The 19,260-nt window shown below is 36.8% G+C and overlaps 1 protein-coding gene across 17 annotated transcripts in view; it reads right to left on the bottom strand.

The window, feature by feature from the left end:
• NPY5R (neuropeptide Y receptor Y5) overlaps positions 1-19,260 on the bottom strand; it is a 182,801-nt gene that overhangs the window by 68,493 nt on the left and 95,048 nt on the right. The window lies entirely within an intron of this gene.

The raw sequence follows: 19,260 nt of genomic DNA on the forward strand, positions 1-19,260 counted from the left end.
ACAGTAACTGCTTGGATACAGTGTTCAAGCAATTAAACGGGTGAATGAATAAGTGAACCCCCAAAACAGGCTTATTCTTAATTATTTCAGAGTGATGGGGAAAAGGGGTAAGATGTTAATGTAATTTCTGAACGTTAAAGATGTAAGGTCCCATCCAATATGTCAAACATTGTGACCAGAGCACACAAATCAGAAATGCTATGAGCAATTACCATCACCAAGTGCCAGTTTAGCTATTGAAGCTCTCAGATCTAGAATTGTACCAGTAGAATTCATTACATCTTCAGATAATGGTGATGATGAGGGTGATGGTGATGATAATGATAGCCTACATTCATAAGGAGAAGGGGGAGAGGGGGGTTGGACAATAGTAATTGTTTATATTCATATAGCTCTTTCATGGTTTTCAAAGCCCTTTACATATATTTCCTTATTTGATCCTCATAACCACCCTGTGAGGTAGGGCAGCTAGGTGGTACAGTGGATAGAGTGCTGGACCTGAAGTCAGGAAGACATCTTCCTGAGTTAAAATCTGGCCTCAAATACTTACTAACTGTGTGACTCTAAGCAAGTCATTTAACCCTTTTTGCCTCAGTTTCCTCATCTATAAAATTAACTGGAGAAGGAAATGGCAAACCACTCCAGTATCTTTGCTAAGTAAACCCAAAATAGGGTCACAAGAAGTCACACACAACTGAAACGACAGAACAACAACAATGAGGTATATACTATTATCAACTCCTTTTCAAGATGAGAAAAAGGTTAAGTTATTTGTCCAAGGTCATGTAGCTCATCAGTGTTTGAGAAAGGATTCTAACTCATATCTTCTATCAAGTTCTTACCATTATGTCAGGCTGCCTGATATGTTACTATGAGCCATCATCCCATTGATCAGACACCATGGTTTACCATTTACCATAGTATATGGATTTCATTTCCCTCAATTACTTGGCACTTTATTTGTAAAGCTCCTAATACATATTACATGGTCATCATCTTCTAATTTATCTAAATATAAAATAGAGCAGATGGAATTTATGTATCCCTCAAAAGGCCACAGAGCGACCTTTCTATGCTACTGGAGTGCCAAGTGAAGTTCCATTCAACCTGATAAACATTTATTAAACAACTACTGAGTGAAAGGCACTATTCTTAGTACTGGGAATACAATGACAGAAATGGAAATAATATTTGCTCAGAAGGAGCTTCCATTCTACTGTAGCTCACAGAAATGTAAGTAACTTAGAAAGGGTTGGGGGGAGAGATGCTTTCATCTGTGACCCAAAGGGCACAATAGCCTTAGATGTCCAGGATGATAATGATCTTGTCCCTTACTCAGAGGGCTATGTAGTTTTCAAATTATAAGACATTTGGCTAAAAGGGGTTGGTTAGGTAAAAGACATTCTAGTTTCCTCTAATTAATATCATTAAACTTCAAATCATAATGTAACCTTTGGCAGTGCCCACTTATTAACAGTAACAGTTTGATAGAGAAGTGCCATTGAGAAAAGAGCAGCCCTGGGCATGTGATTCTTCCTAGTATGTTGATATACTCAATGGCAGAGGAGAAGACATAGGAAAAAAGCTAATCATGGTAACTTATTTTACAACATGTGCTCAGGAAAGCACTGGTAAATTTGGCAAATGATTGTACTTTGGAGAAACTGTCATTTTTTTTTTCCATCTTAAATGGAGAGGTCCTTCTACTGAAACAGCCTATCTTCACTTTGGCTGACTACAGAGAGCTAGCTAACTCTTGGTTGAGATGAACTATCAATGCATGAATGGCTGAACAAATATGAAAGTATTTATTAAGCACCTACTCTGTGCCAAATCCTGTGCTAAGTACCAGGGACACAAATACCAAAGAAGAACAAGTCATCACCCTCAAAGAGCTTCCATGTTAATGGGAGAGACAACATAAAGAGGAGAATGGTGGCCAGGGGCAAGTATTTTGATTAGGAAAATTCCAAGGATGGTGAGTGGAGCCACTGGGGTGTGGATTAATACATTCTTTCCAGTAGCAATGGCAGTATGATAGCTCTGCCATTTGAACTTACTTATGAAGGTATGGTGCCACAACTAGGAAGTGTTACCCACAAGGAACCACGTAACAAACCTGAGGCAAGTCACATGCAAACCAACTCCAATTAAGGGGGAGGAGAGGAATAGATCACAGAATACTGGGATAAGGCAGCTGCAATAGAAGCTATCACAAAGCAGAGACCCTTCCTTGGACAGTAGTGCAAGGCTGATAGGGAGGTCATAAGAATGAGGAAGAAATAGAGTATAGCAGAGGAGAAGCTCATCACAGTAGCTATCCTGTAGTTTCCTGTTTTAACTAACTATTCTTTTTAACTAGGTGCTAAGCTTTATGATTTCTAGCCCCTGAGCAACAGCAAACACTGGCAGTGCCTTCCAAATTTACCATCTTGGGGCAAAGCCCTGATGAGCTTACCCTAGTTACACTTCTGTGAAGATTCTTATGGATTTTCTTATTTTGAAGTGCCAAAGAATTCCATGATGAATGGCATAAATACTCACACTGGTGTAACACAGTGCCTTGAACCCAAAATATGCTCAAACAATGTTCATTTATGTTTACTGAAAGCACTTCTTTAGCAAACTCTTCTTTCTCATTTTGAAAGAATCCTTTTCAATTCAGTTCATCTATTAAATATTTATTATGCATAAAGCCCTTTCCCCTAATTATCTTTCTACCTAATTATTATTGTTATTGGCATAGGATAGCAGATCGTTCTGCTAAGGGATTCTGGATATGTCTGAGCCAGTTCCAAACATCCACCAATCTTTTTAAACCCTGGGAAAGAATCAAGAAGTCATAGATCCTGCATGAAATTACTATTAGATGCTACAACCTGTACTATTAGATGTTAGACTAAATCCCCCTCAATTTTAGTGCCTTCCCTCTGTTGACTATCTCCTATTTGTCCTGAGTATAGTTTGCTTGAGCACAGTCCTCTGTATGCTGTCTTCCCCATTAGACTGAAAGTTCCTTGAGATCACAGACTATCTTTAACCTTTCTTTGTCTTTCCAGCCTGATCCCTAGTAGGTGCTTGAGAAATGCTTATTGATTAGCTGGTGATTCTATATTCTACTCTCCTTCCAATTATGAAGGGGTCATCAGCGGTTTATGAGATGTGGCTCAGTTGCTTAGGTTTATCACTACTATTCTTGAGAGATGGAAAAAAATGGAAGTCCTACGGAGGGAGGGACCAGAGAAATCACTTCTGCCCTTGGGTCCTTCTTACAAGTCAAAGAGATTGACTATAAAAATATGCCTAAACAGAATAATATATTTGAATATACCCTAGATTGTGGTGTGCCCCAAGAACAGTTTCTGTCTCAGAAGGATTGGATGACCTGGCTTCAAATCTCAGTTCTGTACACTTGTTAACCACATGACTATAGGAAAATCAAACTTCTGTGTCTCATTCTTCTCATCTGTAACCTAATGATAGCTGATATTTACATAATCCTTTAACATTTGCAAGTTACTTTCTATGTACTATCTCATCTGATTCTCACAATCCTGTATGGGAGGAAGTACAGGGATTATTATAGATGAGGAAACTAAGGGTCAGACTTGTCCATGGTCACTCAGTTGTGAGGCTACATTCAAATCTGTTTCTCCTCTGACACTAAGTCCAGTCCTCTTTCCATTACACTATCAGGAAATAATACAAAATTATCTCTCAATTTACAGAAGATATGTGTCCCTAAGGGTGAAACAGACCAGGTAACAATTTCCTTCTTAAACTGAGTGCATATTACATGCTTATGTTTATATATTTTATTACACATTTTTTGTAATATAAATATGTATATACATATACATATATATGCACAAAATACTTTTAAATTTAATCTGCATTGTTGATGTTTTTCTCCATTCATTTCTTTCTTTCTTTTTTTTTTTTAAGGCAGTTGGGGTTAAGTGACTTGCCAGGGTCACACAGCTAGTAAGTGTCAAGTGTTTGGTCTGAGGCTGGATTTGAACTCAGGTACTCCTGACTCCAGGGCCGGTGCTCTATCCACTGCACCACCTCGCTGCCCCTTTCATTCATTTCTTAAATCTAGACTCAACAAAACAATAAATCAAGGTCTGATTTATGGAATTTGCTGATTTCAGAGGTATAAATGGCCACACTAAAATTTTAACATTTTAAAAATTATATTTTAAGTTTAATTTCTAGCAAGCTGGTTGAAGCTATTTCCAGCATACCTAATTCAGTGTACAGTTCCCAGAAGTAAGGCTTCTACCAGTGTTTCCTTAGTTGTCTATGTTTGCTCTAGGAAATTCCATAGTATATAATTTAGGGTTTGTCTCTTAAAGCAAAGCAAATCCAATTTAAAAAAATCAATTAAGAACATTTAGTGTCTAAGATATGCAAGGCACCATGCTGTTAGAGGCAACTAGGTGGTGATAGATCTGGAGTCAGAAAGACCTCAGTTTGAATCCTGCTTTAGACACTTAATAGTTGTGTAACCCTAAGTCATTTAACCTCTTAATGTCACCAGGTAATTTCACAAGACTGTAAGCTGTAATGCAGGTGCTGATCTGTGTGGGTAGAGGGAGTTTCCTTACTGGAAGGTCCCTGAAATCACAGGTCTGGTGGAGGAAAAAAGTGAAATGTGATAGAAAGTTAGGTAGAAGTCAAATCGTGGAAGGCTTTAGATGCCAGGCTCAGTATTTTGTTTTTTATCCCATAGGCAATAGGCATCGACTAAAGATTTATGAGTAGAGAAAGTTCTATTTTAGGAAAATCAGTTTGTCAGCTATGAAGGACAGAATGGAGAGGAGAGTCTGGAAGCAGATTGATTAGAGATTGCAATAGTCATGGGAGAGGTCATGTGGACTTGAATTGGGACAGTGACTATGTAAAGAGGAAGAAGGGGACTGAGCCAAGAGACATACAGGCAAAATCTACAAGATTTGGCAACCAATTAGGTAGAAAGGATGAGGGAGAGAGAACAGTCAAGAATGACATTATGGCTACAAAACTGGATGACTAGAAAGATGAAAGCATTCTCCAAAGAAAGGTAAATTTGAAAGAGGGGTAGACTTGGGAGGAATATAAGAGTTATCTCTTTACCTTTCTGTTTCTTTGCTATTCCTCCCAAACTATTCCCTTATCCCTCATTGGCAGCTTTTAAAAAAATTCTAAAGTATATCCATTTCTTTGGGTAAGACCAGAACTGATTCTAGTCTTTTTATGTATGTAGGGAAAATGAAGTCAGTACAAGTAGGCATGGGTGTCTTGGAAAACATGTAACACTTGTTGGTATCTGTTACAAGAAATCCACACTGTGATATTAATAAAACCCCAGAGAAAAGAGCATTCCATTAAAGTTGTACCAATGACCCCAATAAAGTTAAGGAAAAGGCCATTTATTATAACATGTGACTTGAACTGATCTCATAGCAATAGTAGGTATTGCTTCTCAAATTCTCTACCCTTATACATGCCTTGGATAGTTTCTGGGTTACTTCCCTTCCTTCTGTAAGATTTTGAATTTGCTCTTCCATTTCTCATATTTTCATTTTCTGACTCCCCCCTCCATTTTCTTCCCTACAACCTCCACCTATTTTCTTACCTACACACAGTAAAATTGCTTCCCCAGCTAATTGCCTGAATGTGTCACAAGAAGACACAGGAAACGAATGCCAACCTCAGCATTGTGCAACAAAGCCTTAGTTTTATGTTTTTCTTTAGATTCCCCTCACCCTTTATTCTTCTCTGCTCCCTATTTCCACCCCTTCCCAAGCTTTAATGATTTACCTCCCCTCAGCATGTTTGATCAAGGCCTCTTTTATCATACTTCTATCTTGGAGCTTTCTCTTAAGTCCCAGAATCCACCTCTACTAATCCTTTTCTTCACCTAATCAGTTCTGAAATTCTTTCTTTTAAAAAAGCCTTCACTGACTAATTAAAACAGAGACAATGCAGTCTTCCTTGCCTTGTCCTGACCAAACAAGCAACCATTTATTTATTTTAGGTGCAAGATCAATGTTTACTTGATTATCTTTTTTTTGTTGTTGTTGGTTGGTTGGCCAATGTCAGTATTGGTCATCTCAATTTGTAAGCTCCTAAAAGTTAAAAACATGTCCATTTAGAATGGTTTACGCATAGGACTCAGAGCTGTAAGTGACTTTAGAGATCATCTAATCCAAACCCTTAGAGATTGTAAGTGATTTCCCCATGCACCCTGAATTCTGGAAATTAGCAATCATGATACATACACATATCCTCTAATTTCAAATCAAATATTCTTCTTACTACACAATGCTGCACCTTAACACTAGCATCAGGCAAGATGTAAAGACATTTAAATCCTTTTTGGTGTTGCTGGTGGCAGTGGCGATGTTGACCACAGGATGACGATGATAACGATGATGGTGATGATGATGGTGGTGATGGTGATGATGATGATGAGGATGAGGATGATGATGGAGTGAGTCAGCTTTTGGACCAAAGAGCTTTTCATTTCTTCATTCATTCACTGACTTATTCATTCATTCACTCACTCACTCCTTCATTTATTCACTCACATGATCATAAAATTATGGGACCTTAGAGGTTATGTAGTCCAAATACTTCATTTTGCAAATGAGGAAGGAGAGTAGAAGTGACACAACATCACACATGTAGTAGGTGACAGAGCTGGGATTGGAACTCAGGTCCCTTGACTCCAAATCCAGCACTCTGTCCACTGTACCCTGCAGCCACTCAAACTTTGCTTACCTGTATTTCTTTATTACAAGGTAGATTTCTATTAGTGGGAAGGAAGAGAGGGGATTGGGAAGTGACAGCATTTTTTTAAAAGCATCAAAGGATCATTTTCAAAGAAAAGGAAGTGATATTTGAGTATCAGGCCAGGTAGGCTTTGGCTAGGGAGCTGGAACAGCAGGAACAATGTATTTAAAAAGAGCACATTCAGTGTAGAGGAGGCTGAACTGACTTGGACCACATGCTTAATGCTGAGAAATAATGGGAGAGGTTGGAGAGGTAGCGTGAGATCAGGTTCTGAGTGAGGGAATTAAAACAAACAAACAAACAAACAAATAGGACTGCCAGGTTTTTGAAACAAAGATGCTTGGCTCTTAGGATTGAAATGTTCTCCAAGCAATACAGACTGTATTAGCTTTTGACTTAAACTCTCTTCAACATGAAATCCAAAGTTTCAGGTTTAGCAGCTCAAGAGTTATTATTAAGCAGCAAGAAGAAGTTGCCTTGCTTGGCCCCTATGTTGCTAACCTCATCACAAGTCACAGTATTGCTTCCCTGCCATCTCTGGAAGACCAAAACCTCTATTCAGGTGGCAGCCTCAGCTTGGATGCTGCTAGTGCTCTTTCATTTTTTTCTTTCTCTATCTTTGAGGCTGAAGGGAACTCATGGTTCCCTCATGGGAAAAACCAAGCACAACCTCTCAAGGACACCTCGAAAACTTTTGTTCAACTGGCACCAAAATGATTTCTTTTTAAATCTTTTGTTAAATGAACGTGATTTCAATTCAGATCATGCAAGAACTTTCCGTTCATTTGCTGCAGATGTTAATGGCACTTTCAAGGCCAGACCTCCCCCCTTCTCCCCACCATCCTCCTCCCAGGGCTGCTTAGGAGAAAAAATGGAAGTAGCTGCCCATTTCAGATGAGTGGAGTAAAAAGAATTACTTAAAAACAAAACAAAACCCAAAACTCCTGCCTCAAGGAAATGTTTTATTTGTATGGATAGTGGAAGATCATTTTCAGCCACTGACTTTAGATTTCATGTATGACCCCCCCCCCAGTTTGTTCATCAAAACATCACATGATAATGTTTAGTCTAGTCTCAATTATTTAAAGTGTCATATTAAAAATAACTGAGGAATGATTCTGTTTCTTGGTGAGAGTATTTTATTAGAATGCCTCGTAGTCTTTGAATGGCTCATGCCCTTTCGAATTTAAATAAAAATGTGGTATTGTTCTGAAATATTTATTCATCAAAAAAGTTTGGATTATGATGGAAATATTTGAGAATACACAGTCTTTATCTCCAGAAGATGAAGAAGGTGGTGAGGAGCCTTAGCATTTTGGCATCAGATGATCCACACTGAAAAGCTGATGATATGGAAGGAGGTGTAAAATGGCCTAGATGAAGGCTAATAATAACTGCGACAGGGACAATTGACATTTATATGATGCTTTAAGGTTTGCAAAGTCCTTTATATCATTAGATTGACAGCTCCTTGAGAGCAGGGACTATCTTTTGCCTTTATTCATATCCCCTGGCACATGGTAGGTGCTTAATAAATACTTATTGACTAACAATACATTATATCATTTGAACCTCACAACAACCTTATAAAGTAGGCACTGCCAGTATAATTATCACTATTTTACAAGTGAGGAAGCTGAGGAACAAGAATAATAAGGAACTTGTCTGCAGTCACATAGCTAATAAGTGCTGCAGGGAAAAATGGAACCAGATTTTCCTGAATCTTATGTTTTATCATTTTTATGGACCATATCATGCTGCTTTTATTGACTGCTTGCAAGGTACTATGCCAGCCTTGAAGAATTAAAAAATATGAGGAAGATACAGTTATTGTCCTCAAGGAGCTGACCATTTAGGAAAGGAGTTAAGATATATATATATATATATATATATATATATATATATAAAATTACATATGTAATTATAAATATATATATATATAATTACATATGTAATTATAAATATATATATATATTTATAATTACATATGTAATTATAAATCAATGTAGAATTTACAATCATATCCAATGAAGTGGATAAGGAATAGAGGAAATGGGAAAGGAAAGTGAAAAATTTTGTGAAGAAAATGACATTCAAAATAGGCATTGAAAAATGGGAAGTATTTTGACAGAAATAGAGGGGGGAGGGGAAGTGAGAATAGACGCACGATATTTCATTTGAATGGAATAATATCAACAAAAATATGAGGTGGGATTGGGTAGGGCTGGGGAACCTGCGGCCTCAAGGCCACATGGGTAAAAGGATTTGTTCTGTGAAGTTTGGACTCAATCAAAAGGCTGTACCCAAGGACCTAGAAGGCCCCATGTGGCCTCGAGGCTGCAGGTTCCCCACTCCTGGGGAAGAGCATCTTCAATGAATAGGTATTTCAATCTATCTGAATTGTAGGGTATTAAAATAGTAAACAGAACCTACAACCTAAGAATTCAAATAAGTGACTTTTGCGGATTCATTTTGTATCTTACTTTAATGAAACCATTGCCTTGACTGGTATCTGATTTTACAGGTTTTTCTAAGTAAATTTAGGTTTTTCTAAGTTTTTCAGCAAAAAGAAATAGTTTTGTATCTTCTTTCTCTATCATATCTTTAAATTATTTCTCTTGTTTTATTGATATTGCTAGCATTTCCAGAACTCTGTCACATAGTAGCAGGGAAAGAAGGTATTTTTGTTCTAATTCTGTATTTTTCAGAAAATTTCTAGTGTTTTTTTCTTTGTATATAATACTAGATTTTGCTTTTAGATCTAAATTATTTATCATTTATGAGTAGTCCTTTTATACGTATACTTTGTATGATGTATGGATTGATACACAATGCAAAAAACAGGAATCAAGAATATGTCACACAACTACAATAATATAAATGAAAACAACACTAAAATGTAGTTGAATTCACATCAGTAACCAAATATTTATCAAGTTTTCTATATGTCAGGCACTATATCCTAGATGCTGGGGATACATATGCAAAGAATGCAGTAATCCCTACTCTCAAAATCATAATGAACAATCATGGTTGCAAGGAACAAATGGTGAGGCATATTTCCCTCCTCTTGGTAAAGAGGTAAAAGACTATGGATGTGGAATAAACCATATGCTGTCAGATGTGGGTGCCTGATTGGTCATTTTTCCTTAGCTATTTTTTGTGGTTATATAGCACAAATCAACGTGAGGGGAGAGAGGTGTACTGGGAAATTACTATTGTGAGGAAAATGCATCTAGCTAGAGCTATCATCTAGCTATCACTTATTATTGTCCACATATCTGTCTACCTATCTAGTTAGCTAGTTGTTTTACTATAAACCTAAATATAAAACAGTGATTCCCAACCCATGGACCTAGAAAATCTGAGAAGCCTCAAGGTCCACAAATCCACATACCACACGTTAAAATTTCACCTTTATTTAGCCACAACCAAGAATGAACTATAAATCAGTATGCTAAATAAGCAAACATACAAAACAAAACATGTCTAACACGTATTCATGTTACTATTTTTCAAATGTATGTAGGCCAGGGATTCTTTTTTTTCATCATAGACTCCTTTGGAATTGTGCTAAAGCCTATGGACCTCTTTTCAGAATAAAAGTTTTAAATAATTGAAGGAAATGCTAAATTTCAGTTAGAAGCTAATGAAAATAAAGGTATAATTCCTTTTACCTATTTCATATCTTTCATCTCATCTATTTCACAGGCCCTCTAAATTCTATCCATGGATGCCTTAGGGATCTATTTGCAACCAAGTTAAGAACCTTCAATGTAGACAGATATTAAAGGAAACCATATCATATCAAATCATATCATTAGTAGAAAGAGTGCTACATTTAGAATCAGAGGGGCTGTGTTCAGACCCCAGGTCCAACACTATATGCAAAGCATGTCACCTTTTGGGCTCAGTTTCCTGATCTGCAAAATGTTAAATTACTTCTAAGATCCCTTCTAGCTCTAAATCTATGATCTTGAAATTAATGAAACACAAGATTATTTTTAAAAAACTGAGTTCAGAGCAGCTTTTTGCCATTAATTTTCCCTCCTAATCAATTGACACTAATAGTACAACTACCACCAAGAAATCTTTAGATATTAATAAAAATATGTTCATCTTCATCTGGTCATCCCACTGGTATCTCAAGTCAACAATATATCTCAAACTAAGATTATTATTCAACCTTAACATCCTTCTCTTTTTGACTTAACTATTTCTGTCTGTGATACAACTATTCAAATGGGAATATATATATATATATATATATATATATATATATATATATATATACATGTATGTATATACAGTGCTTTTCATCTTAAAACACTATATAAATGATAGCTATTATCATAATTATTATTAATTACCCAATCTTAGGTTTGAAACCTTGGTGATACATATGTCTCCTTCCCCTCCCCATTCTCTCTCTCTGTCATACACACACACACACACACACACACACACACACACACTTATCTTGACAGTTGCCAAGTTCTTTCACTTCCACATCTGTGATCTCTCTCTTGTCTGTCTCCTTCTTTATTCTTATTGCCAATAACCCAAGGAGAGCCCCTCCTTACCATCTGCTGAGGCTATTAAAATGGCTTCCATTTAACTCTGCCCACTTCCACTTATTGCTTCCTTCAATCATTTCTTCATAAGGCATTCAAACCAATCTTCCTTATATGTATGCCTGGTTGCATCACTCCTCTATCAAAACATTGAGGATGGCTTCCTATTACCTTCTGAATAGACTTCAAGCTTCTTTGAGACACTCCACAATCAGGCATCACCCTTCCCTCCCAGTATACCAAATAGTATTACTTTCTTTCTGGGGCACATGGTACGCTTCATGCTTTTGCTCACTGTTTCTTCTACTCAGATTTTTTCCCCTCTTTCTCCTCTCCTCTTAAATTTCTACTTTCAATGTGAATGCCTAACTCAAATAACAACTCTTTTATGAAGTTTTCCCTGTCCCCTTGAGTAACACTCTTATACCTCTCAGGTGCATTTGTCATATAATATCGTGTGTGCTAGTTCTCTGCGTTTTTGAGTTTCCTTAAAAGACTGTAAGCTCCATGAGGGCAGGAACCCTCCCAACTTAAAATATATATCTCCCTCACAGCCCAGTACTCTGTACAAAGTGGGTTATATTATATGAAAATACATTAAATATTTATTGAATAAATGAATTTGTTGAATAAACAAAATTTGTTAAATGGTTGGATGTATTAATGAATGGAAATTGAATGATAAATTTTAGTAGGTATTATAGAACAGATTCTTATTTCATGTTACTGTGATTCTTTCTGACAAGCTATGATTTTATATATGGGAGCAGTGAGTGATAAGGTGGGAACATATTCTGGAGTACCATATGGGGCAGAATTTTATTCAGTAGGTGGTAAAGAACAACTCAAATTTTATTGTTTGTTTTTTGCTTTTGTTTTTTTAGCAGGGGATTGCAATGACTAGAGCTATGATTCAGAAAGATTATAATGGCAGCTGATAATAGAGTTTACTGGAAAGGAAGAGACCAGTTATGATTCCATTGTTGTTGGCTCATTTTTTTTATCAAAGTTCTTTTATCAGTTTAAAATCTGATATCTAAACAAATTCTGTTGAACTTTGTTTAATTGGACCTTTTGAATGATCCAAAATGCTTTTGTTACTACATTTTAAGGACAAAGAGGACAAATAAAGAAAAATTGCTCTAATATGAGGGAAAATATTTTCATGTTATATCTTGGGGTCTATATGTATTTAGTATAACTTGATTCAACAAAGACATCTTTGTGTAGAGTATATAACATTATACATATTCTATGACAACAACTGGTACTCAGAATGTGGGGCTGGGGAAACTTCAACATTTTCAACATTTAGGAAAGATTCAGTTATATTCAGAATACTCTGTTTTCTCTATGATGTATCTCAACTCCAATCTTTCACCAGGGTGTGATAACTCCACATTCTTAAAATCTATGTCAATGGAGCATAAACTCTGGCAAGTCATACCAAACAGAAAAGGGCTGAAGTATAAGTCCAGCAACAGACTGTGTGTGTCTGTTGCCTCAGAACCAGCCTGGCTTAGTTCACAGAGACAGTGTGGTTCAGGAGAAAGATCACTGACTCTGGAGCCCAAGGATCTTTGTGCTTACTACCTATGTGACCTTGAGCAAATTACTTCATATCTGTGGGTCTCAGTTTCCTCATCTGTAAAATGAAGGGGTTGGACTAAATGACCTCTATGGCCCCTTCCAGCTCTAGAATTATTATCTTCAAAGAGAAGCTAAGCATCAGAGGGGCTGGCTGCTTTGGTTTTGCTTTGCATTAATGAAGGGAATACTTCACTGATGTCATCACATCTTTCAGATAACACTTTATTTTGCAAGGCAGAAATGTACACTAATTTCTTTTTGAAAGATTTTTGAGAAGGGTTGTTTAAAAAAAATTGCCTGGTTTGTAAACTCAAGACCAGAACCTCCCATTTGCATGGCATTTTGGTTGAGGTTTTACTGTGGTATTCTAACTCTGGGTCCTACCCTGATGGCAAGAGCATGACACAAGATTCTCAAAGGCCAAGGAAGCACATAAGCTGATATAGAACCACAATGTAAGCTCTATGAGATTCTGTCATGCTGGAAAGGCTTCAAGCATGGTCCTGGTGGTGGACTGTGTCCATTGTCTGAAAACCAGCTAAGAGATAAGTACAGGCAGGTTCATCACCAGGAAGATGACCACAGGAGGATGAACCCTTAGCTCACTGTAACACATCAAAACAGAGGTCAAATATGAAATAGCCTTGAATTGTAGGCAGACCGCTTCTGCTTCTTCCTGGACCATGATGGATTGGCAGTTGGGGGTACTAAGAATGCCACAGTTCTTAGACTGCCTATAAATATTTAATGATATTGTAAATGTGAGATTCTTGTCCAGTGAACAGTTAGTTGACATGCTACTTGAGTAATTAAACAAAAATACTGCCATCCTAGCTAAATGGAAGCTTTTAGGCTTGTCAGCCTTACAAGTTCTCCTGAGGCAAATGAAGGAAGTTCTTTGATTTGGAGCTATGAGTATCCTTAAGAATTCATCTAGTTTGGTCCATGCATTTTTATGTATGAGAAGAATGAAGTCCAGTGAGGTTTAGTAAGTTATTGAAAGCCAGTATTCTTTTTCACTATATTCTACAGCCTCCCTCCATGGGGGAAATTGGTGTGATTGGAATCATTCGGTGGCCCAAAGCAACAAAAAACAGCATTTAAGGGGATAATTGGTGAACTCACCTGGTAGTCTTGCAGCTTTGAGCACAGGAGAAAGTGGGGAGGGGACAGAGAGAGGGGAGCCCATCAGTTCACTCTAAGGTTCTCCATTAATTCAGTTTAAACTATATCAGCAGTGAACAGCATCTGTGATCCATTAGAATGTAACCTTCTTGAGGACAAGGACTATTTCATTAATGTCTTTATATCTCCAGTACTTAGCATAGTGCCAGGCACATGTAGGCACTTAATAAATACTTGTAGATTAACTGATTCATCAAGTGCCTTGTGAAAAAAAGCAAAAGATTCTACCTTCCCGAAGATTAAGTTGCCAAGCATAAGAACCAGTTTGTTTTTAAAGTCAATTTAGAATTTAAATAAGGTGTAAAACCAGAAAGTTGAAGTAATTAGCATATCAAAAGTCAGTATCATCTAAATAGCAAGAGTTGGGGCAGCACCAAATAGATGAAAGAAAGTTAGACTTGGAATCCTGAAAACTGAGTTAGAAGCTGGCTCTGATGTTTACTGAGCTTCAGTTTCCCTTTCTGAATAACCAGGCTGATAATACTTAATCACTGTTTCATTTGTCTCCACTACCTAGCACTAGCACAATGTACACAATGGCACATAGTAGGTACTTAGAAAATACTTAATGATCAGATGAATAGAATAACAAGAAAATAACATAAGAAAAAAAATTTAATGAAAAAGAGAGACCATAAATGTTTGATTTGTGTCCTATCACACCTGAGTTGTGGCAAGGAAAGAGTTTGGTAATCTTTCAAAAGCTATGTAAATGTGAATTCTTCTTACACACAATCTTAGCAAGAAGAGGCCTAAGTTTAAGTAGCTGTATCTACACTGTTATGGCTAGTCCATTTTGTCAAATGAGTTAAAAAACAAACAAAAAACAACCTGGTTACCTAACTGGGAAAAACAAAATCCCAGCCACACCTACATCATAAATGTATTAATTCTTAGTGTGTCAGGGCTAAAGAGGGGTCTAAGGATTAGACCACATAAGGATTAGTTAAAGGAACTAGGGAAGTTTGGAGTGGAGAAACAAACTAGGGGAAATGACAGCTACCTTTAAGAATCTGAAGGGCTGTGACATGTAAGAGGGATTACACTTCTTCTGCTTGGCCCCAAAGGGAAGAATGAGGAATTAGGGAAGTTTCAGAGGTGCAGATTTGAGCTTGGCTTAAAAGAAGCACTACCTAAGAATTAGGGCTGTTGCAAAAAGGAATGGGTTGCCTTAAAAGTAAGTGGGGATTCCCTCTTGCTGGAGGTCTTCAATCAAAGACTGGATAACTGTCAATAACAGAGAGGATATGCCTTTTTAGGTATGGGTTGGACCAAATCATCTCTGAGATCACTTCCATCTCAGAAAATCTAAATATTGATGAAGATATTGGAGCCCAGAGATGTTTAATTAAAAGTATGTATAGTAATATTGTAACAATCACTGCCCTATCCAAGATTTTTATTTTGGGGGAGGGGGAATGGTGGTGGTACAAAAAGCCTTTATGACTCAATGTCAAAGAAATCTTACATAATGATGTAAAATTCCTTTATATGAAACCTTTTCAATATAAATTGTATTTTTATATTTACTGACAAGTATAAAGATTCAAATATCTTTTGACCCCTAGGATTAAAGATAAAATGCTACTGTTTGGCATTTAAAGTTCTTCACCATCTGGCCTTTTTTTTTGCCTCTCCAGTTTCCTTACACACCAAACACCACAGACTAGTCATACCAGCCTACTTACTCTCCCTCCTGCATGAAATTTCATCTTTAGTCCATCTATGTCATTCAGCTGGTTGTCACTCATGCCTGGAATTCTTTCCCTCTTCTCCTCTACTTCCTGGAGTCCCAAATTTTAAAATTTGGCTCAGGTGCCTCCTTATGAAGAAGATGTCTGTCTGGTTCCCTTCCCTGCTAGTCCCTTCCTGTGTAAGGCTGCCTTGTCTCTGCTTTGTATGTGCCATGCTTTTGTTGTCTTGTCTGATAAAATAGAAAAGTATTTGAGGGCAGGGACTGTTTCATTTTTCGTCTCTATCCCCAGCACTAGCACAATGACTGGCCCACAGTAGGTACTTAGAAAATGCTTAATGATCAGATGTATAGAATAACAAGAAAATAACCTAAGAAAAAATTAATTAATGAAAAAGAAAGACCACAAATGTCTGATTTGTGTCCATCAATTTGTTATTTACAAATGGTTAACTCCCAACCAAAAGATGTACATATGAAATTTTATATAGTAATAACCAAACTATCCTGCTTTAGTCTTTATCTCTCACAAAAAAAATTAAAAAAAACTGTACTAATCACTAATCCAAAGTAGAGCAAATATATGCACTTAGCAGCATGTAAATGATCCAAATAAGAAAGGTAACATCAAACATTTTAGATCTGATTTAGGGCAGTTAACCATGAAAAGGTTAGCATTAGTCCTGCAGTCTACCTACAGATTCTATTTCTTCATCTGTAAAATGGGAAAATTGTCTGAACTGCAGATGCTTAAAAATCATATTACTTACTACTCAGTTATAAATTGTCCAAAGTTTTCTTTAGCTATGCTTTTCTGAAAGACATGATCCAGAGAAGAAATAAACTGCCTTGCTACTGAGGAGTAAACCTCCAAGATCATATTGTCCTCTTTGCTGGAATTATCCCAGAACACTGCATGTTTACTCTATTTTGAAAGGTCTAATAGGAAAAATATAGTTCCTATAGTTCTATAGTTCCTCTTAGAAAATCCTGAAAATCTAGAGAGGTTGAAGATCTCATCTTTCTAGTCAGGAGAAACCCAAGCTCAAAACTTGCCTCTCACTCTTGCTATGTGATCCTAGGTAAGGCACTTAATTCTCAGAACCTTAGTTTCTTCTTCTGCAAAACGGGGCTAATACACCTGTTAAACCTACATCATAGGGTTGTTAGGACAATATGAAAAATCTAAACCACTTTTTAAAACTTCTTGTTAATATTATCATCACCATTCCTCCTGCTCCTGTATGAATATTTGCTTAGATTCTATCAAGGAAAATGAGGACAATCTGGCTTTTAACCTTGGTTTTTTAATTCTCGATATGCAGCTAGAGTATATATATTCTAAAGCAGCAACCAAGAAGCATTCAATATAATGTCTCATTTTTTCAAACTGAACTCCAAGAACTTTCTTAGTATTAGGTCTCACAGAGTGCCTGAAAAATAGTAGGTACTTAATAAATGCTTGTTGAATTGAATATATATTTTCAGTCTTTTGTAACTCTTCTCAGTTTTTCTTTGACCATTTCATTTAAAAAAATGACATCCCATTTACTTAGTACATCTTCAGGTTATTAAATTTCAGAGTTTTTCCCACTCTATTTTACTTTTTTTTTTTTAAATTAATGACATGTTTCTTTCTGTACGTGGAATAGTGGAAAATAACCTACACTTGAAGCCTGGAGACTTTAGGTTCAAGTCCCTGTTCTTGGTTATGTGATTGGGCAAGTCACTTAATAGTTCTAATCTTCAATTTCCTTATTCAGAAAATGGAGATAATAATGACACTACCTACTTCTCACAGTCACTGTAGAGAATGCATTTTGTAAACCACAAAATGCTATATGAATGTAGTCTACTGTTTTAAGTTTTGATTTCAGGGCTACAGGCAAAATTTTATAAAATTCTCATCCCCCCTCCCCCTTTTAATTTGTTGGCCCAAATGCCCCCTGGATAAACATGTAGGAAGAGGAAATAGAAATATATTCATAAACCCCCATATACTAAGTCAATTAAATTCAGCAAATGGTTTTAGGAGCAAGTTACTGCCTCATTTGGGAAGAAGTTTCAATTATGCTCCTGCTGCTTCATTTTTTTCCCCTGATAAGCTCACCTTGCTCCCACCCTACTAAACCTGTGAAAGATAAGCTGTGCTATCTATCCCACTTCCTGGTACTTGGTAAGACTTTGAATGTGTCTTTCCTCCAGTACTGTTCAGTCTTCTATGTTCTTCCCAGCTTTGCCTTGAAGTGCATGACATCTTTGACTTATTCTTTTGGGGAACAAAATAACCTCATTTTAACTCCAGGGAAACTAAAACTCCAAAGAGATGGTGTCAAGACTGGTGTTTGTGCCCAGAAAACCCATTGGGTCTCTCAGATAACAATGACTTGCTCCACAAGATCTCCAAGTTTTGCTCATTAAGATGATTTCAAGTACAGTACAGTTAAACAATACCAATTAGAAAGCTGGAATTTAGGGGAAAGTCAGAAAAGCTATGGCAATCTAATGAAAAGCAAATTGAAGGGAACTGAGTCAAATTTCAATTATCTATGCAAAGTGGGCTATCCTTCTGATTGTCCTCATCTTTCTCATCCTTCATTTTTGCCATTAGTTTTGATTTCTTTTTCCAATCAATCAATCAATCAACAAACATTTATTAAGTACCTACCATGTATGTACTACTAGGTAGTGAAGATACAAACAGCAACAACTAATATTTCTATACCACTTCAAGGCTTGGAAAGTGCTTTAGATATGAAAGAGAAAATTTCTATTTTTGAAGCATTTACATTCTATCACTCAAAAGGTAGAATGAAGGTAGAGTCAAATTAATTGACGTGAATTTCAACTTCATTCCCCTGTCTTTGGAATGAAAAAGAGGAGAGTACAAAATAAAAAGGCAGAATTCAGGGAAACAAAAACTTTTAGGAATTTAACAAGAATAAACTATTTTGTTGCACAGGCAGGGCTATTCTAAGGAATTCAAGCACTTACCCCAAAGCTGACATTTCGATGGTGAAAATCATTAGTTATCCACAGGGGGAAGGGGGTTGTAGCTTGACATCCCCCATACTTCATGATGCCTTTCTTCCAACACTAAATAAGAGGGTGAAAGGGGGGGTGGGGAGAACAGGAGACTGGCTGGCTGTGTATGTAAGGAATGAAGAGAGTAAATACCAAAGTGGGATCATGTCACTTCTCTATTATTTCATTCTGGATCAGATTATCCCAGAACGATCAACAGAAGAAACCTTGAAGTGGCATATTTCAGTAGTAAAAGAAATGCATTAGGAGTCAGAGGTCCTGGGTTCAAATCCTAGCTCTGCCACTTACTACTTGTGTGACCATGAGCATGTCACTTAAAACTATTTCATCTGGAGAATGAAGAGATTAACATCTGTACTAACTACTTCAAAGATTATTCTGAGGGAAGAGCTT

Source organism: Phascolarctos cinereus, unplaced genomic scaffold (genome assembly GCF_003287225.1).
Source record: "Phascolarctos cinereus isolate Bilbo 61053 unplaced genomic scaffold, phaCin_HiC Scaffold_9;HRSCAF=440, whole genome shotgun sequence".
Taxonomy (NCBI): Eukaryota; Metazoa; Chordata; class Mammalia; order Diprotodontia; family Phascolarctidae; genus Phascolarctos; species Phascolarctos cinereus.